This window comes from Scyliorhinus torazame, chromosome 26 (genome assembly GCF_047496885.1).
Source record: "Scyliorhinus torazame isolate Kashiwa2021f chromosome 26, sScyTor2.1, whole genome shotgun sequence".
Taxonomy (NCBI): Eukaryota; Metazoa; Chordata; class Chondrichthyes; order Carcharhiniformes; family Scyliorhinidae; genus Scyliorhinus; species Scyliorhinus torazame.
Genome location: NC_092732.1, coordinates 30,480,019 through 30,501,859, shown reverse-complemented (window position 1 = coordinate 30,501,859; position 21,841 = coordinate 30,480,019). Strand labels below are relative to the sequence as shown.

The 21,841-nt window shown below is 57.1% G+C and overlaps 1 pseudogene; it reads left to right on the top strand.

Moving 5' to 3' along the window:
• Positions 1–6,153: 6,153 nt before the first annotated feature.
• LOC140402865 (annexin A2-like) overlaps positions 6,154–21,841 on the top strand; it is a 45,591-nt pseudogene continuing 29,903 nt past the window's right edge.

The window sequence follows — 21,841 nt, the reverse complement described above, 5'->3', positions numbered from 1 at the left end:
AGGGTCAGTGCTGAGGGAGTGCCGCACTGTCGGAGGGTCAGTACTGAGGGAGCGCCGCACTGTGGGAGAGTCAGTACTGAGGGAGCGCCGCACTGTGGGAGGGTCAGTACTGAGGGAGTGCCGCACTGTTGCAGGGTCAGTACTGAGGGATCGCCGCACTGTGGGAGGGTCAGTACTGAGGGAGCGCCGCACTGTCGGAGGGTCAGTACTGAGGGAGCGCCGCACTGTGGGAGGGTCAGTGCTGAGGGAGCGCCGCACTGTCGGCGGGTCAGTACTAAGGGAGTGCCGCACTGTCGGAGGGTCAGTACTAAGGGAGTGCCGCACTGTCGGAGGGTCAGTACTGAGGGAGCGCCGCACTGTGGGAGGGTCAGGACTGAGGGAGTGCCGCACTGTGGGAGGGTCAGTACTAAGGGAGTGCCGCACTGTCGGAGGGTCAGTACTAAGGGAGTGCCGCACTGTCGGAGGGTCAGTACTGAGGGAGCGCCGCACTGTGGGAGGGTCAGGACTGAGGGAGCGCCGCACTGTGGGAGGGTCAGTACTGAGGGAGCGCCGGACTGTGGGAGGGTCAGTGCTGAGGGAGCGCCGCACTGTCGGCGGGTCAGTACTAAGGGAGTGCCGCACTGTCGGAGGGTCAGTACTAAGGGAGTGCCGCACTGTGGGAGGGTCAGTACTGAGGGAGCGTCGGACTGTGGGAGGGTCAGTACTGAGGGAGTGCCGCACTGTGGGAGGGTCAGTACTGAGGGAGCGCCGGACTGTGGGAGGGTCAGTACTGAGGGAGTGCCGCACTGTGGGAGGGTCAGTACTGAGGGAGCGCCGGACTGTGGGAGGGTCAGTGCTGAGGGAGCGCCGCACTGTCGGCGGGTCAGTACTAAGGGAGTGCCGCACTGTCGGAGGGTCAGTACTAAGGGAGTGCCGCACTGTGGGAGGGTCAGTACTGAGGGAGCGTCGGACTGTGGGAGGGTCAGTACTGAGGGAGTGCCGCACTGTGGGAGGGTCAGTACTAAGGGAGCGCCGGACTGTGGGAGGGTCAGTACTGAGGGAGTGCCGCACTGTGGGAGGGTCAGTACTGAGGGAGCGCCGCACTGTCGGTGGGTCAGTACTGAGGGAGCACCGCACTGTGGGAGGGTCAGTACTGAGGGAGTGCTGCACTGTGGGAGGGTCAGTACTGAGGGAGCGCCGCACTGTGGGAGGTCAGTACTGAGGGAGTGCCGCACTGTGGGAGAGTCAGTGCTGAGGGAGTGCCGCACTGTGGGAGGGTCAGTACTGAGGTAGCGCCGCACTGTGGGAGGGTCAGTGCTGAGGGAGCGCCGCACTGTCAGAGGGTCAGTACTATTGAATTTACAGTGCAGAAGGAGGCCATTCGGCCCATCGAGTCTGCACCGGCTCTTGGAAAGAGCACCCTACCCAAGGTCAACACCGCCACCCTATCCCCATAACCCAGTAACCCCACCCAGCACTAAGGGCAATTTTGGACACTAAGGGCAATTTATCACGGCCAATCCACCTAACCTGCACATCTTTGGACTGTGGGAGGAAACCGGAGCACCCGGAGGAAACCCACGCACACACGGGGGGAGAATGTGCAGACTCCGCACAGACAGTGACCCAAGCCGGGAATCGAACCTGGGACCCTGGAGCTGTGAAGCAATTGTGCTATCCCCAATGCTACCGTGCTGCCCTAAAGTACTGAGGGAACGCCGCACTGTCAGAGGGTCAGTACTGAGGGAGCGCCGCACTGTGGGAGGGTCAGTACTGAGGGAGCGCTCCACTGTCAGAGGGTCAGTACTGAGGGAGCGCCGCACTGTCAGAGGGTCAGTACTGAGGGAGCGCCGCACTGTCAGAGGGTCAGTACTGAGGGAGCGCTGCACTGTGGGAGTGCCAGTACTGAGGGAGCGCCGCAATGTCGGAGGGTCAGTACTGAGGGAGTGCCGCACTGTCAGAGGGTCAGTACTGAGGGAGTGCTGCACTGTCAGAGGGTCAGTACTGAGGGAGTGCTGCACTGTGGGAGGGTCAGTACTGAGGGAGCGCCGCACTGTCAGAGGGTCAGTACTGAGGGAGCGCCGCACTGTGGGAGGGTCAGTACTGAGGGAGCGCCGCACTGTGGGAGGGTCAGTACTGAGGGAGCGCCGCACTGTCAGAGGGTCAGTACTGAGGGAGCGCCGCACTGTGGGAGGGTCAGTACTGAGGGAGGGTCAGTACTGAGGGAGCGCCGCACTGTGGGAGGGTCAGTACTGAGGGAGCGCCACACTGTCAGAGGGTCAGTACTGAGGGAGCGCCGCACTGTGGGAGGGTCAGTACTGTGGGAGGGTCAGTACTGAGGGAGCGCTGCACTGTGGGAGGGTCAGTACTGAGGGAGCGCCACACTGTCAGAGGGTCAGTACTGAGGGAGCGCCGCACTGTGGGAGGGTCAGTACTGTGGGAGGGTCAGTACTGAGGGAGCGCTGCACTGTCAGAGGGTCTGTACTGAGGGAGCGCTGCACTGTGGGAGGGTCAGTACTGAGGGAGCGCCACACTGTCAGAGGGTCAGTACTGAGGGAGCGCCGCACTGTGGGAGGGTCAGTACTGAGGGAGCGCCGCACTGTCAGAGTGACAGTACTGAGGGAGCGCTGCACTGTTGGAGGATCAGTGCTGAGGGAACGCTGCACTGTCGGAGGGTCAGTACTGAGGGAGCGCCGCACTGTGGGAGGGTCAGTACTGAGGGAGCGCCGCACTGTCGGAGGGTCAGTACTGATGGAGCGCCGCACTGTCAGAGAGTCAGTACTGAGGGAGCGCCGCACTGTCAGAGGGTCAGTGCTGAGGGAGTGCCGCACTGTAGGAGGGTCAGTACTGAGGGAGCGCCGCACTGTCGGAGGGTCAGTACTGAGGGAGCGCCGCACTGTGGGAGGGTCAGTACTGAGGGAGCACCGCACTGTAGGAGGGTCAGTACTGAGGGAGCGCCGCACTGTCGGAGGGTCAGTACTGAGGGAGCGCCGCACTGCGGGAGGGTCAGTACTGAGCGAGTGCCGCACTGTGGGAGGGTCAGTGCTGAGGGAGCGCTGCACTGTCGGAGGGTCAGTACTGAGGGAGTGCCGCACTGTCAGAGGGTCAGTTCTGAGGGAGTGCTGCACTGTCAGAGGGTCAGTACTGAGGGAGTGCTGCACTGTGGGAGGGTCAGTACTGAGGGAGCGCCGCACTGTCAGAGGGTCAGTACTGAGGGAGCGCCGCACTGTGGGAGGGTCAGTACTGAGGGAGCGCCGCACTGTCACAGGGTCAGTACTGAGGGAGCGCCGTACTGTGGGAGGGTCAGTACTGAGGGAGCACTGCACTGTCAGAGGGTCAGTACTGAGTGAGCGCCGCACTGTGGGAGGGTCAGTACTGAGGGAGCGCCGCACTGTCAGAGGGTCAGTACTGAGGGAGCGCCGCACTGTGGGAGGGTCAGTACTGATGGAGGGTCAGTACTGAGGGAGCGGCGCACTGTGGGAGGGTCAGTACTGAGGGAGCGCCACACTGTCAGAGGGTCAGTACTGAGGGAGCGCCGCACTGTGGGAGGGTCAGTACTGAGGGAGTGCCGCACTGTAGGAGGGTCAGTACTGAGGGAGCGCCGCACTGTGGGAGGGTCAGTACTGAGCGAGTGCCGCACTGTGGGAGGGTCAGTACTGAGGGAGCGCCGCACTGTCGTAGGGTCAGTACTGAGGGAGCGCCGCACTGTGCGAGGTTCAGTACTGAGGGAGCAGCGCACTGTCGGAGGGTCAGTACTGAGGGAGAGCCGCACTGTGGGAGGGTCAGTACTGAGGGAGTGCCGTACTGTCAGAGTTCAGTACTGAGGGTGCGCCGCGCTGTCAGAGGGTCAGTACTGAGGGAGCGCTGCACTGTCAGAGGGTCAGTACTGAGGGAGTGCCGTACTGTCAGAGTTCAGTACTGAGGGTGCGCCGCGCTGTCAGAGGGTCAGTACTGAGGGAGCGCTGCACTGTCAGAGGGTCAGTACTGAGGGAGCACCGCACTGTCCGAGGGGTCAGCACTGAGGGAGTGCCGTATTGTCAGAGGGTCAGTGCTGAGGGAGCGCCGCACTGTCTGAGGGTCAGTACTGAGGGAGCGCCGAACTGTCAGAGGGTCAGTGCTGAGGGAGTGCCGCACTGTCGGAGTGTCAGTACCGAGGGAGCGCCGCACTGTCGGAGTGTCAGTACTGAGGGAGCACCGCACTGTCGGAGGGTCAGTACTGAGGGAGCGCCGCACTGTGGGAGGGTCAGTACTGAGCGAGTGCCGCACTGTGGGAGGGTCAGTACTGAGGGAGCGCCGCACTGTCAGAGGGTCAGTACTGAGGGAGCGCCGCACTGTCAGAGGGTCAGTACTGAGGGAGTGCCGCACTGTCAGAGGGTCAGTACTGAGGGAGTGCCTCACTGTGGGATGTTCAGTACTGAGGGAGCGCCGCACTGTCGGAGGGTCAGTACTGAGGGAGCGCCGCATTGTCAGAGTTCAGTACTGAGGGTGCGCCGCGCTGTCAGAGGGTCAGTACTGAGGGAGCGCTGCACTGTCGGAGGGTCAGTACTGAGGGAGCGTCGCACTGTCAGGGGGTGAGTACTGAGGGAGCACCGCACTGTCCGAGTGTCAGCACTGAGGGAGTGCCGTATTGTCAGAGGGTCAGTACTGAGGGAGCGCCGAACTGTCAGAGGGTCAGTACTGAGGGAGCGCCGCACTGTCGGAGGGTCAGTACTGAGGGAGCCGCACTGTGCGAGGGTCAGTACTGAGGGAGTGCCGCACTGTGGGAGGGTCAGTACTGAGGGAGCGCCGCACTGTGGGAGGGTCAGTACGGAGGGAGCGCCGCTCTGTCGGAGGGTCAGTGCTGAGGGAGCGCCGCACTGTCGGAGGGGCAGTACTGAGGGAGCGCCGCACTGTCGGAGTGTCAGTACTGAGGGAGCGCCGCACTGTCGGAGTGTCAGTACTGAGGGAGCGCCGCACTGTCGGAGGGTCAGTACTGAGGGAGCCGCACTGTGCGAGGGTCAGTACTGAGGGAGTGCCGCACTGTGGGAGGGTCAGTACTGAGGGAGCGCCGCACTGTGGGAGGGTCAGTACTGAGGGAGCGCCGCTCTGTCGGAGGGTCAGTGCTGAGGGAGCGCCGCACTGTCGGAGGGTCAGTACTGAGGGAGCGCCGCACTGTGGGAGGGTCAGTCCTGAGGGAGCGCCGCACTGTGGGAGGGTCAGTACTGAGGGAGCGCCGCACTGTGGGAGGGTCAGTACTGAGGGAGTGCCGCACTGTGGGAGGGTCAGTAATGAGGGAGCGCCGCACTGTCAGAGGGTCAGTACTGAGGGAGTGCCGCACTGTGGGAGGGTCAGTACTGAGGGAGCGCCGCACTGTGGGAGAGTCAGTACTGAGGGAGCTCCGCACTGTGGGAGGGTCAGTACTGAGGGAGCGCCGCACTGTGGGAGAGTCAGTACTGAGGGAGCTCCGCACTGTGGGAGGGTCAGTACTGAGGGTGTGCCGCACTGTCAGAGGGTCAGTACTGAGGGAGCGCCGCACTGTCGGAGGGTCAGTACTGAGGGAGCGCCGCACTGTGGGAGGGTCAGTACTGAGGGAGTGCCGCACTGTGGGAGGGTCAGTGCTTTTCAACTGAGACTACCGATGGACATAAGGAATCCCACGGCTGTTCCTGGAATAGGAGATCATGAGGAGGCCCCAGATTTATGTCTCAAACTAACATCACTTAAAAATCAGATCTCGTGGGCAGCACGGTGGTGCAGTGGGTTAGCACTGCTGCCTCGCGGCGCCGAGGTCCCGGGTTCGATCCCGGCCCTGGGTCACTGTCCGTGTGGAGTTTGCACATTCTCCCCGTGTCTGCGTGGGTTTCGCCCCCCCCACAACCCAAAAGATGTGCCGGGCAGGTGGATTGTCCGCGCTAAATTGCTCCGTTAATGAATCGAGCGCCTGATTGTGGAATGTTGCTGTGCGTGAATTGGACTGCTGCCAGGAAAGAGAGAGTGCGGCATTGGCCCGTGATGCTCTGCGCACAGACCGCAGCCCTTTGAAAGCCCGCCAGAGAAACGAAAGTCCGTTCTGCGGTCGTAATCGTGAGCAGGTCTGCTCCGCCCCTCGAGCTGCCAGCCCCTGTTCGACCGGGCCGACGGAGAAAAGGTGGGTCCCGGGGGCCTGAGCTCATCCAGCAAAGGTACACTGCCCTCCCCCAGGTGTGCCGGCGAATGACTCGTGTGTGTGTGTGTGTGGGTGAACCCAGCACACCCACTGCAGGAAATAGGAGAGAGAGAGAGCGACGGAGAGAGGGGGGAGACACACAGACACACAGGCAGAGGGATAGATAGACCGAGAGAGACTGAGAGAGAGAGAGAGAGACATATAGCAGACAGGCAGCGAGAGAGCAGGATAGTTAGATCGAGAGAGAGATAGAGGGAAGGAGAGAGGCAGAGAGAGATAGATAGCGAGACCGAGAGGGAAACAGACAGAGACAGCGAGATAGAGAGACAGAGAGAGAGCCAGAGAGAGACAGACAGGGAGAGAGAGAGACACAGATAGATAGAGAGAGACAGAGAAAGACAGAGAGAGACAGATAGAGAGAGAGAGAGAGAGAGAGTAACAGATAGAGAGAGAGAGAGACAGAGAGAGAGAGAGCCAGAGAGAGAGAGAGAGACAGAGAGAGAGAGAGAGAGAGTAACAGATAGAGAGAGAGAGAGAGAGGAACAGATAGAGAGAGAGGGAGAGACAGAGAGAGAGAGACAGATAGATAGAGAGAGAGAGACAGAGAGAGAGAGAGAGAGAGAGTAACAGATAGAGAGAGTAACAGATAGAGAGAGAGGGAGAGACAGAGAGAGAGACAGATAGATAGAGAAAGACAGAGAGAGAGAGAGAGACAGAGAGAGAGACACAGCGAGAGAGAGAGAAAGCATTGTCTCAATCGGTAGACTTTGCCCCACAGCAGGAGAAAACGCCACTCGACCCACACACAGATTCCAGGTAAGAGCGCCCGTTGCTGCGGAGGGCGATGCCGCCGCGGTTTTCCGGCCTTGGCCGACATGTACGATTCAAATTTTTTTCCTGAAATCACGACGCGCCCTCTCGAGGAGAAAGTGAGCGGAGGTTCCCTGGGATTACCGTGAACCACTTTGCAAACCCGAAACGGCAGCAGTCGCTTGTATAAACCGCATCCGCCCCCCCCGACCCCCCTGGGGACACTTTTACACGGAATGTTTGTCCAGGGAGACCCACCCCCTCTCCCACCCCACCCTCCTCAACCGTGCCCCTGGCCCCTGGCTGTCACCCTCGGGGTGAATTTGCGCCAGTCACCTCTTCCCCCTCCCCCTTCCGAGGGGAAAGCAGCCTTTTGGTCATCTGGGACTGTGGTGAGTCGCTGACAATGCGGCGCTCCCTCAGTACTGACCCTCCCACAGTGCGGCGCTCCCTCAGTACTGACCCTCCCACAGTGCGGAGCACCCTTAGCACTGACCCTCCGACTGTGCGGCGCTCCCTCAGTACTGACCCTCCCACAGTGCGGCGCTCCCTCAGTACTGACCCTCCGACTGTGCGGCGCTCCCTCAGTACTGACCCTCCCACAATGCGGCGCTCCCTCGCTACTGACCCTCCCACAGTGCGGCGCTCCCTCAGTACTGACCCTCCCACAGTGCGGCGCTCCCTCGGCACTGACCCTCCCACAGTGCGGCACTCCCTCAGTACTGACCCTCCCACAGTGCGGCGCTCCCTCAGTACTGACCCTCCCACAGTGCGGCACTCCCTCAGTACTGACCCTCCCACAGTGCGGCGCACCCTCAGTACTGACCCTCCCACAGTGCGGCGCTCCCTCAGTACTGACCCTCCGACAGTGCGGCGCTCCCTCAGTACTGACCCTCTGACAGTGCGACGCTCCCTCAATACTGACCCTCCCACAGTGCGGCACTCCCTCAGCACTGACCCTCCGACAGGCGGCACTCCCTCAGTACTGACCCTCCGACAGTGCGGCGCTCCCTCAGTACTGACCCTCCCACAGTGCGGCGCTCCCTCAGTACTGACCCTCCCACAGTGCGATGCCCCCTCAGCTCTGACCCTCCCACAGTGCGGTGCTCACTCAGTATTGACCCTTCGACAGTGCGGCACTCCCTCAGTACTGACCCTCCCACAGTGCGGCGCTCCCTCAGTACTGACCCTCCCACAGTGTGGAGCTTCCTCAGCACTGACCCTCTGACAGTGCGACGCTCCCTCAGTACTGACCCTCCACAGTGCGGCGCTCCCTCAGCACTGACCCTCCGACAGTGCGGCACTCCTTCAGTACTGACCCTCCCACAGTGCGGCGCTCCCTCAGTACTGACCCTCCCACAGTGAGGCGCTCCCTCAGTACTGACCCTCCCACAGTGAGGCGCTCCCTCAGTACTGTCCCTCCCACAGTGCAGCGCTCCCTCAGTACTGACCCTCTGACAGTGCAGCACTCCCTCAGTACTGACCCTCCCACAGTGCGGCACTCCCTCAGCACTGACCCTCCGATAGTGCGGCGCTCCCTCAGCACTGACCCTCCGATAGTGCGGCGCTCCCTCAGTACTGACCCTCCCACAGTGCGGCGCTCCCTCAGTACTGACCCTCCCACAGTGCGGTGCTCCCTCAGTACTGACCTTCCCACAGTGCGGCGCTCCCTCAGTACTGACCCTCCCACAGTGTAGCGCTCCCTCAGTACTGACCCTCTGACAGTGCGGCGCTCCCTCAGTACTGACCCTCTGACAGTGCGGCACTCCCTCAGTACTGACCCTCTGACAGTGCGCCACTCCCTCAGTACTGACCCTCTGATAGTGCGGCACTCCCTCAGTACTGACCCTCTGATAGTGCGGCACTCCCTCAGTACTGACCCTCTGACAGTGCGGTGCTCCCTCAGAACTGACCCACCGTGCGGCGCTCCCTCAGTACTGACCCACCGTGCGGCGCTCCCTCAGTACTGACCCTCTGATAGTGCGGCACTCCCTCAGTACTAACCCTCCCACAGTGCGGCGCTCCCTCAGTACTGACCCTCTGAGAGTGCGGCACTCCCTCAGTACTGACCCTCCCACAGTGCGGCGCTCCCTCAGTACTGACCCCCCCACAGTGCGGTGCTCCCTCAGTACTGACCCTCTGACAGTGCGGCACTCCCTCAGCACTGACCCTCTGAGAGTGCGGCACTCCCTCAGCACTGACCCTCTGACAGTGCGGCGCTCCCTCAGTACTGACCTTCTGACAGTGCGGCGCTCCCTCAGTACTGACCCTCCCACAGTGCGGCGCTCCCTCAGCACTGACCCTCCCACAGTGCGGCAGTCCCTCAGTACTGACCCTCTGACAGTGCGGCGCTCCCTCAGTACTGACCCTCTGATAGTGCGGCACTCCCTCAGTACTAACCATCCGACAGTGCGGCGCTCCCTCAGTACTGACCCTCCCACAGTGCGGTGCTCCCTCAGTACTGACCCTCTGACAGTGCGGTGCTCCCTCAGTACTGACCCTCTGACAGTGCGGCGCTCCCTCAGTACTGACCCTCCCACAGTGCGGCGCTCCCTCAGTACTAACCCTCCCACAGTGCGGCGCTCCCTCAGCACTGACCCTCTGAGAGTGCGGCACTCCCTCAGTACTGACCCTCCCACAGTGCGGCACTCCCTCAGCACTGACCCTCTGAGAGTGCGGCACTCCCTCAGTACTGACCCTCTGACAGTGCGGCACTCCCTCAGCACTGACCCTCTGACAGTGCGGCGCTCCCTCAGTACTGACCCTCTGACAGTGCGGCACTCCCTCAGCACTGACCCTCCCACAGTGCGGCAGTCCCTCAGTACTGACCCTCTGACAGTGCGGCGCTCACTCAGCACTGACCCTCCCACAGTGCGGCACTCCCTCAGTACTAACCATCCGACAGTGCGGCACTCCCTCAGCACTGACCCTCCCACAGTGCGGCACTCCCTCAGCACTGACCCTCCCACAGTGCGGCAGTCCCTCAGTACTGACCCTCCCACAGTGCGGCAGTCCCTCAGTACTGACCCTCTGACAGTGCGGCGCTCCCTCAGTACTGACCCTCTGATAGTGCGGCACTCCCTCAGTACTAACCATCCGACAGTGCGGCGCTCCCTCAGTGCTGACCCTCTGACAGTGCGGCAGTCCCTCAGCACTGACCCTCCCACAGTGCGGCACTCCCTCAGTACTGACCCTCCCACAGTGCGGCGCTCCCTCAGCACTGACCCTCCCACAGTGCGGCAGTCCCTCAGTACTGACCCTCTGACAGTGCGGCGCTCCCTCAGTACTGACCCTCCCACAGTGCGGCACTCCCTCAGTACTAACCATCCGACAGTGCGGCGCTCCCTCAGTGCTGACCCTCTGACAGTGCGGCACTCCCTCAGTACTGACCCTCCCACAGTGCAGCGCTCCCTCAGTACTGACCCTCCCACAGTGCGGCGCTCCCTCAGCACTGACCCTCTGACAGTGCGGCGCTCCGTCAGCACTGACCCTCCGATAGTGCGGCGCTCCCTCAGTACTGACCCTCCGATAGTGCGGCGCTCCCTCAGTACTGATCCTCCCACAGTGCGGCACTCCCTCAGTACTGACCCTCCCACAGTGCGGCGCTCCCTCAGTACTGACCCTCCGACAGTGTGGTGCTCCCTCAGTACTGACCCTCCGACAGTGCGGCGCTCACTCAGTACTGACCCTCTGACAGTGCGGTGCTCCCTCAGTACTGACCCTCTGACAGTGCGGTGCTCCCTCAGTACTGACCCTCCGACAGTGCGGCGCTCCCTCAGTACTGACCCTCCCACAGTGCGGCACTCCCTCAGTACTGACCCTCTGACAGTGCGGCGCTCCCTCAGTACTGACCCTCCCACAGTGCGGCTCTCCCTCAGTACTGACCCTCCCACAGTGCGGCGCTCCCTCAGTACTGACCCTCCGACAGTGCGGCGCTCCCTCAGTACTGACCCTCCCAAAGTGCGGCACTCCCTCAGCTCTGACTCTGGCGAGAAATGTTCTGGAAATTTGGGATCAGGCAAGCGCTGGGACATGGGGGGGGGGGGCGGGAAATGTCGCGCCGTCCCCCGCTTCCACCCCGAAACCGCGCACACGGGGGCCGAGTATGTGAATCCTCGCAAGGTCTGCCCCCCCACCCCCCCCAGTCTCGGGGCCCCAGGGTGGCTGAGGTGTGGTTTGGTATTCGCAGAGTAACATTCCTGGCCAGGGCGTGGGTCCAGTTCGACAGGCTGCCTGAGTGACTGAGGAGGCATTCGCTGTGTCTCCACAGGGTGCGAGCGAGGTTAGGGAGGTGGCGGTGGGGGTGGGGGGGGGGGTGGGGGGGGGGGGGGGGGGGGGGGGGAAACAGGAATGTGGCGGAAGTTTCAAACAGAGAGGGAGGGAGGGTGAGTGGGCCTGTCATATTTTCATTACTCTAGCACCGGTCCCCATCTCAGGCCGCCCCACAGTGCGGCACTCCCTCAGTACTGACCCTCCCACAGTGCGGCGCTCCCTCAGTACTGACCCTCCCACAGTGCGGCACTACCTCAGTACTGACCCTCCCACAGTGCGGCGCTTTCTCAGTACTGACCCTCCCACAGTGCGGCGCTCCCTCAGTACTGACCCTCTGACAGTGCGGCACTCCCTCAGTACTGACCCTCCCACAGTGCGGCGCTCCCTCAGTACTGACCCTCCCACAGTGCGGCGCTCCCTCAGTACTGACCCTCCAACAGTGCGGAGCTCCCTCAGTACTGACCCTCTGACAGTGCGGAGCTCCCTCAGTACTGACCCTCCCACAGTGCGGCGCTCCCTCAGTACTGACCCTCCAACAGTGCGGAGCTCCCTCAGTACTGACCCTCCGACAGTGGGGAGCTCCCTCAGTACTGACCCTCCCACAGTGCGGCGCTCCCTCAGTACTGACCCTCCCACAGTGCGGCGCTCCCTCAGTACTGACCCTCCCACAGTGCGGCGCTCCCTCAGTACTGACCCTCTGACAGTGCGCGGCTCCCTCAGTACTGACCCTCCGACAGTGCGGAGCTCCCTCAGTACTGACCCTCCGACAGTGCGGAGCTCTCTCAGTACTGACCCTCCTACAGAGCGGTGTTCCCTCAGCACTGACCCTCTGACAGTGCGGCCCTCCCTCAGTACTGACCCTCCCACAGTGCGGCGCTCCCTCAGTACAGACCCTCCCACAGTGCGGCACTCCCTCAGTACTGACCCTCCCACAGTGCGGCGCTCCCTCAGTACTGACACTCAGACAGTGCGGCACTCCCTCAGTACTGACCCTCCCACAGTGCGGCGCTCCCTCAGTACTGACCCTCCGACAGTGCGGCACTCCCTCAGTGCTGACCCTCCCACAGTGCAGCGCTCCCTCAGTACTGACCCTCCGACAGTGCGGCGCTCCCTCAGTACTGACCCTCCCACAGTGCGGCGCTCCCTCAGTACTGACCCTCCCACAGTGCGGCGCTCCCTCAGTACTGACCCTCCCACAGTGCGGCGCTCCCTCAGTACTGACCCTCCCACAGTGCGGCGCTCCCTCAGTACTGACCCTCCCACAGTGCGGCGCTCCCTCAGTACTGACCCTCCCACAGTGCGGCGCTCCCTCAGTACTGACCCTCTGACAGTGCGCCGCTCCCTCAGTACTGACCCTCCAACAGTGCGGAGCTCCCTCAGTACTGACCCTCCGACAGTGCGGAGCTCCCTCAGTACTGACCCTCCGACAGTGCGGCGCTCCCTCAGTACTGACCCTCCCACAGTGCGGCGCTCCCTCAGTACTGACCCTCCCACAGTGCGGCGCTCCCTCAGTACTGACCCTCTGACAGTGCGCCGCTCCCTCAGTGCTGACCCTCCGACAGTGCAGAGCTCCCTCAGTACTGACCCTCCGACAGTGCGGAGCTCTCTCAGTACTGACCCTCCTACAGAGCGGTGTTCCCTCAGCACTGACCCTCTGACAGTGCGGCCCTCCCTCAGTACTGACCCTCCCACAGTGCGGCGCTCCCTCAGTACAGACCCTCCCACAGTGCGGCACTCCCTCAGTACTGACCCTCCCACAGTGCGGCGCTCCCTCAGTACTGACCCTCCCACAGTGCGGCGCTCCCTCAGTACTGACACTCAGACAGTGCGGCACTCCCTCAGTACTGACCCTCCCACAGTGCGGCGCTCCCTCAGTACTGACCCTCCCACAGTGCGGCACTCCCTCAGTACTGACCCTCTGACAGTGCGCCGCTCCCTCAGTACTGACCCTCCCACAGTGCGGCGCTCCCTCAATACTGACCCTCAGACTGTGCAGCGTTCCTCAGTACTGACCCTCCGACAGTGCGGCGCTCCCTCAGTACTGACCCTCCCACAGTGCGGCGCTCCCTCAGTACTGACCCTCCCACAGTGCAGCGCTCCCTCAGTACTGACCCTCCGATAGTGCGGCACTCACTCAGTACTGACCCTCCCACCGTGCAGCGCTCCCTCAGTACTGACCCTCCGACAGTGCGGCGCTCCCTCAGTACTGACCCTCCCACAGTGCGGCGCTCCCTCAGCACTTACCCTCCCGCAGTGCAGCACTCCCTCAGCACTGACCCTCCGACAGTGCGGCGCTCCCTCAGCACTGACCCTCGCACAGTGCGGCGCTCCCTCAGTACTGACTATCCCACAGTGTGGCACTCCCTCAGCACTGACCCTCCCACAGTGCGGCACTCCCTCAGTACTGACTCTCCCACAGTGCGGCACTCCCTCAGCACTGACCCTCCCGCAGTGCGGTGCTCCCTCAGTACTGACCCTCTGACAGTGTGGCGCTCCCTCAGTACTGACCCTCTGACAGTGCGGCACTCCCTCATCACTGACCCTCCCACAGTGCAGCACTCCCTCAGTACTGACCGTCGATAGTGCGGCGCTCCCTCAGCACTGACCCTCCCACAGTGCGGCGCTCCCTCAGCACTGACCCTCCCACAGTGCGGCGCTCCCTCAGTACTGACCCTCGCACAGTGCGGTGCTCCCTCAGTAATGACTATCCCGCAGTGCGGCGCTCCCTCAGTACTGACCCTCCCGCAGTGCGGCGCTCCCTCAGTATTGACCCTCCGACAGTGCGGCACTCCCTCAGTACTGACCCTCCCACAGTGCGGCGCTCCCTCGGTGCTGACCCTCCCACAGTGCGGCACTCCCTCAGCACTGACCCTCCCACAGTGCAGCACTCCCTCATTACTGACCGTCGACAGTGCGGCACTCCCTCAGCACTGACCCTCCCACAGTGCGGCGCTCCCTCAGTACTGACCCTCGCACAGTGCGGCGCTCCCTCAGCACTGACCCTCTGACAGTGCGGCGCTCCCTCAGTACTGACCCTCCCACAGTGCGGCGCTCCCTCAGTACTGACTATCCCGCAGTGCGGCACTCCCTCAGCACTGACCCTCCCACAGTGCGGCGCTCCCTCAGTACTGACCCTCCCGCAGTGCGGCGCTCCCTCAGCACTGACCCTCCGACAGTGCGGCACTCCCTCAGTACTGACCCTCCCGCAGTGCGGCGCTCCCTCAGCACTGACCCTCCCGCAGTGCGGCGCTCCCTCAGTATTGACCCTCCGACAGTGCGGCGCACCCTCAGTACTGACCCTCTGACAGTGCGGCACTCCCTCAGTATTGACCCTCCGACAGTGCGGCTCTCCCTCAGTACTGACCCTCCCGCAGTGCGGCGCTCCCTCAGTATTGACCCTCCGACAGTGCGGCGCACCCTCAGTACTGACCCTCTGACAGTGGGGCACTCCCTCAGTACTGACCCTCTGACATGCGGCGCTCCCTCAGTACTGACCCTCCCACAGTGCGGAGCTCCCTCAGTACTGACCCTCCCACAGTGCGGTGCTCCCTCAGTACTGACCCTCCCACAGTGCGGCGCTCCCTCAGTACTGACCCTTCCACAGTGCGGCGCTCCCTCAGGACAGGCATTCGAAGTGTCGGACTGGGTCATGGGTCACGCGTCTGTAACCCACAACCTTCTGACGAGGAGTCAGGAGGGAGGGAGAGGGAGCGAGGGACCTCCTTGCGGAGGTGTGTGCCGTGCCAATTTTCGCCCTGATGTTCGAGCTCCGTCTCGGAGTCTGTCCCGCTACTCTGACGGGACAGGCCAGGCCCTGGCGGGTGCACAGTATGATCCCAGTAAACATGGCTATCAGCCCGACTGGCCTTTGATCCTGGTGGTTGCTGGGCGGATACCATCGTGACTCTGTGCCAACGTTGCCGTCAGTCTCGACCACTCGTGTTGTTTGCTTTGCCCAACCCGGTGAGTCACCAAACATTCCAGCTATTGGCGACTGCCCTGGGTAAAACTATACTCTTTCCGCACAGATCCCAGGAGCCATGGTGTTCGTGAACGAGATCCTCAGTCAGATTGTGCAGGTGGACCGGGTAAGTACACCTCCGCCAAAACCCCCGCCTCACCGGGGGCAGCAGGCACTCTAACAGGTTAAGCACAACCCCCGAACCCATTCACCCGCCCTCAACTCAGCTCTACACCCGTCCCAAATCCACCCCTGTTCGCACCACAAATGGGAAAGCGCTCTGTCCCCCTTGAAGCAGGTTCGGTTTCGCTGTGATGCACCCCCCAATCGAACAGCTCTGTGTGCCGACAGCAGACCCCGTAGTGGGCGGGGAGGTACAGGTCCTGTTCAACCGGATACAAAAAGTATTTTATCTCCTGTCAATGTAAGGAAGATCTATTCTATATCTAACCCCGTGCTGTACCTGTCCTGGGAGTGTTTGAAGGGGGCAGTGTAGAGGGAGCATTACTCTGTATCTCACCCCGTACCTCACTCCCGGGTATCTGTTATTCTATATATAAACCGCCCCGAACCCCTCGATTAGATTCCAGTCTGTAGCTCACTCCCGGGTATCTGTTATTCTATATATAAACCACCCCGACCCCCTCGATTAGATTCCAGTCTGTAACTCACTCCCGGGTATCTGTTATTCTATATATAAACCACCCCGAACCCCTCGATTAGATTCCAGTCTGTAACTCACTCCCAGGTATCTGTTATTCTATATATAAACCACCCCGAACCTCTCGATTAGATTCCAGTCTGTAACTTACTCCCGGGTATCTGTTATTCTATATATAAACCACCCCGAACCCCTCGATTAGATTCCAGTCTGTAACTCACTCCCCGGTATCTGTTATTCTATATATAAACCACCCCGAACCCCTCGATTAGATTCCAGTCTGTAACTCACTCCCGGGTATCTGTTATTCTATATATAAACCACCCCGAACCCCTCGATTAGATTCCATGCTGTAACTCACTCCCGGGTATCTGTTATTCTATATATAAACCACCCTGAACCCCTCTATTAGATTCCAGTCTGTAACTCACTCCCGGGTATCTGTTATTCTATATATAAACCACCCCGAACCCCTCGATTAGATTCCAGTCTGTAACACACTCCCGGGTATCTGTTATTCTATATATAAACCACCCCGAACCCCTCGATTAGATTCCAGTCTGTAACTCGCTCCTGGGTATCTGTTATTCTATATATAAACCCCCCCCGAATCCTTCGATTAGATTCCAGTCTGTAACTCACTCCCGGGTATCTGTTATTCAATATAGAAACCACCCTGAACCCCTCGATTAGATTCTAGTCTGTAACTCACTCCCAGGTATCTGTTATTCTATATATAAACCACCCCGAACCCCTCGATTAGATTCCAGTCTGTAACTCACTCCTAGGTATCTGTTATTCTATATATAAACCACCCTGAACCCCTCGATTAGATTCCAGTCTGTAACTCACTCCCGGGTATCTGTTATTCTATATATAAACCACCCCGAACCCCTCGATTAGATTCCAGTCTGTAACTCATTCCCGGGTATCTGTTATTCTATATATAAACCACCCCGAACCCCTCGATTAGATTCCAGTCTGTAACTCACTCCCTGGTATCTATTATTCTATATATAAACCACCCCGAACCCCTCGATTAGATTCCAGTCTTTACCTCACTCCCGGGTATCTGTTATTCTATATATAAACCACCCCGAACCTCTCGATTAGTTTCCAGTCTGTAACTCACTCCCGGGTATCTGTTATTCTATATATAAAACACCCCAAACCCCTCGATTACATTCCAGTCTGTAACTCGCTCCTGGGTATCTGTTATTCTATATATAAACCCCCCCGAACCCTTCGATTAGATTCCAGTCTGTAACTCACTCCCGTGTATCTGTTATTCTATATATAAACCACCCCGAACCCCTCGATTAGATACCAGTCTGTAACTCACTCTCGGGTATCTGTTATTCTATATATAAACCACCCCGAACCCCTCGATTAGATACCAGTCTGTAACTCACTCCCGAGTATCTGTTATTCTATATATAAACCACCCCGAACCCCTCGATTAGATTCCAGTCTGTAACTCACTCCCGGGTATCTGTTATTCTATATATAAACCACCCTGAACCGCTCGATAAGATTCCAGTCTGTACCTCACTCCCGGGTATCTGTTGTTCTATATATAAACCACCCCGAACCCCTCGATTAGATTCCAGTCTGTAACTCACTCCCGGGTATCTGTTATTCTATATATAAACCACACCGAACCCCTCGATTAGATTCCAGTCTGTAACTCACTCCCGGGTATCTGTTATTCTGTATATAAACCACCTTGAACCCCTCGATTAGATTCCAGTCTGTAACTCACTCCCGGGTATCTGTTATTCTGTATATAAACCACCCTGAACCCCTCGATTAGATTCCAGTCTGTTACTCACTCACGGGTATCTGTTATTCTATATATAAACCACACCAAACCCGTCGATTAGATTCCAGTCTGTACCTCACTCCCGGGTATCTGTTATTCTATATATAAACCACCCCGAACCCCTCGAATAGATTCCAGTCTGTTACTCACTCACGGGTATCTGTTATTCTGTATATAAATCACCTCGAACCCCTCGATTAGATTCCAGTCTGTTACTCACTCCCAGGTATCTGTTATTCTATATATAAACCACCCTGAACCCCTCGATTAGATTCCAATCTGTAACTCACTCCCGGGTATCTGTTATTCTATATATAAACCACCCCGAACCCCTCTATTAGATTCCAGTCGGTAACTCACTCCCGGGTAACTGTTACTCTATATATAAACCACCCCGAACCCCTCTATTAGATTCCAGTCTGTTACTCACTCCCTGGTATCTGTTACTCTATATATAAACCTCCCTGAACCCTTCGATTAGATTCCAGTCTGTAACTCAATCCCGGGTATCTGTTATTCTGTATATAAACCGCCCCGAACCCCTCGATTAGATTCCGGTCTGTAACTCACTCTCGGGTATCTGTTATTCTATATATAAACCACCCCAAACCCCTCGATTAGATTCCAGTCTGTAACTCACTCCTGGGTATCTGTTATTCTGTATATAAACCACCCCGACCCCCTCGATTAGATTCCAGTCTGTAACTCACTCCCGGGTATCTGTTATTCTGTATATAAACCACCCCGAATCCGTCAATTAGATTCCAGTCTGTAACTCACTCCCAGGTATCTGTTATTCTATATATAAACCACCCCGAACCTCTCGATTAGATTCCAGTCTGTAACTCACTCCCGGGTATCTGTTATTCAATATAGAAACCACCCCAAACCCCTCGATTAGATTCCAGTCTGTAACTCACTCCCGGGTATCTGTTATTCTATATATAAACCACCCCGAACCCCTCGATTCGATTCCAGTCTGTAACTCACTCCCGGGTATCTGTTATTCTATATATAAACCACCCCGAACCCCTCGATTAGATTCCAGTCTGTAACTCACTCCCGGGTATCTGTTATTCTATATATAAACCACCCCGAACCCCTCGATTAGATTCCAGTCTGTAACTCACTCCCGTGTATCTGTTATTCTATATATAAACCACCCCGAACCCCTCGATTAGATACCAGTCTGTAACTCACTCTCGGGTATCTGTTATTCTATATATAAACCACCCCGAACCCCTCGATTAGATACCAGTCTGTAACTCACTCCCGAGTATCTGTTATTCTATATATAAACCACCCCGAACCCCTCGATTAGATTCCAGTCTGTAACTCACTCCCGGGTATCTGTTATTCTATATATAAACCACCCTGAACCGCTCGATTAGATTCCAGTCTGTAACTCACTCCCGGGTATCTGTTATTCTATATATAAACCACACCGAACCCCTCGATTAGATTCCAGTCTGTAACTCACTCCCGGGTATCTGTTATTCTGTATATAAACCACCTTGAACCCCTCGATTAGATTCCAGTCTGTAACTCACTCCCGGGTATCTGTTATTCTGTATATAAACCACCTTGAACCCCTCGATTAGATTCCAGTCTGTTACTCACTCACGGGTATCTGTTATTCTATATATAAACCACACCAAACCCGTCGATTAGATTCCAGTCTGTACCTCACTCCCGGGTATCTGTTATTCTATATATAAACCACCCCGAACCCCTCGAATAGATTCCAGTCTGTTACTCACTCACGGGTATCTGTTATTCTGTATATAAATCACCTCGAACCCCTCGATTAGATTCCAGTCTGTTACTCACTCCCGGGTATCTGTTATTCTATATATAAACCACCCCGAACCCCTCGATTAGATTCCAATCTGTAACTCACTCCCGGGTATCTGTTATTCTATATATAAACCACCCCGAACCCCTCTATAAGATTCCAGTCGGTAACTCACTCCCGTGTATCTGTTATTCTATATATAAACCACCCCGAACCCCTCGATTAGATTCCAGTCTGTAACTCACTCCCGGGTATCTGTTATTCTGTATATAAACCGCCCCGAACCCCTCGATTAGATTCCGGTCTGTAACTCACTCTCGGGTATCTGTTATTCTATATATAAACCACCCCAAACCCCTCGATTAGATTCCAGTCTGTAACTCACTCCTGGGTATCTGTTATTCTGTATATAAACCGCCCCGAACACCTCGATTAGATTCCAGTCTGTAACTCACTCCCGGGTATCTGTTATTCTGTATATAAACCACCCCGAATCCGTCAATTAGATTCCAGTCTGTAACTCACTCCCGGGTATCTGTTACTCTATATATAAACCACCCCAAACCCCTCGATTAGATTCCAGTCTGTACCTCACTCCCGGGTATCTGTTATTCTATATATAAACCACCCCGAACCCCTCGATTAGATTCCAGTCTGTAACTCTCTCCCGGGTATCTGTTATTCTGTATATAAACCACCCCGAACCCCTCGATTAGATTCCAGTCTGTAACTCACTCCCGGGTATCTGTTATTCTATATATAAACCATCCTGAACCCCTCGATTAGATTCCAGTCTGTAAATCACTCCCGGGTATCTGTTACTCTATATATAAACCACCCCGAACCCCTCGATTAGATTCCAGTCTGTAACTCACTCCCGGGTATCTGTTATTCTGTATGTAAACCACCCCGAACCCCTCGATTAGATTCCAGTCTGTAACTCACTCCCGGGTATCTGTTATTCTATATATAATCCACCCCGAACCCCTCGATTAGATTCCAGTCTGTAACTCACTCCCGGGTATCTGTTATTCTATATATAAACCACTCCGAAACCCTCGATTAGATTCCAGTCTGTAACTCTCTCCCGGGTATCTGTTATTCTGTATATAAACCACCCCGAACCCCTCGATTAGATTCCAGTCTGTAACTCACTCCCGGGTATCTGTTATTCTATATATAAACGATCCCAAACCCCTCGATTAGATTCCAGTCTGTAACTCACTCCCGGGTATCTGTTATTCTATATATAAACCACCCCGAACCCCTCGATTAGATTCCAGTCTGTAACTCACTCCCGGGTATCTGTTATTCTATATATAAACCACCCCGAACCCCTCGATTAGATTCCAGTCTGTAACTCACTCCCGGGTATCTGTTATTCTATATATAAACCACCCCGAACCCCTCGATTAGATTCCAGTCTGTAACTCACTCCCGGGTATCTGTTATTCTATATATAAACCATCCCGAACCCCTCGATTAGATTCCAGTCTGTAACTCACTCCCGGGTATCTGTTATTCTGTATATAAACCACCCCGAACCCCTCGATTAGATTCCAGTCTGTAACTCACTCCCGGGTATCTGTTATTCTATATATAAACCATCCCGAACCCCTCGATTAGATTCCAGTCTGTAACTCACTCCCGGGTATCTGTTATTCTATATATAAACCACCCCGAACCCCTCGATTAGATTCCAGTCTGTAACTCACTCCCGGGTATCTGTTATTCTATATATAAACCACCCCGAACCCCTCGATTAGATTCCAGTCTGTAACTCACTCCCGGGTATCTGTTATTCTATATATAAACCACCCCGAACACCTCGATTAGATTCCAGTCTGTAACTCACTCCCGGGTATCTGTTATTCGATATATAAACCACCCCGAACCCCTCGATTAGATACCAGTCTGTAACTCACTCCCGGGTATCTGTTATTCTATATATAAACCACCCCGAACCCCTCGATTAGATTTCAATCTGTAACTCACTCCCGGGTATCTGTTATTCTATATATAAACCACCCCGAACACCTCGATTAGATTCCAGTCTGTAACTCACTCCCGGGTATCTGTTATTCTATATATAAACCACCCCGAACACCTCGATTAGATTCCAGTCTGTAACTCACTCCTGGGTATCTGTTATTCTATATATAAACCACCCCGAACCCCTCGATTAGATTCCAGTCTGTAACTCACTCCCGGGTATCTGTTATTCTATATATAAACCACCCCGAACCCCTCGATTAGATTCCAGTCTGTAACTCACTCCCGGGTATCTGTTATTCTATATATAAACCACCCCGAACCCCTCGATTAGATTCCAGTCTGTAACTCACTCCCTGGTATCTATTATTCTATATATAAACCACCCCGAACCCCTCGATTAG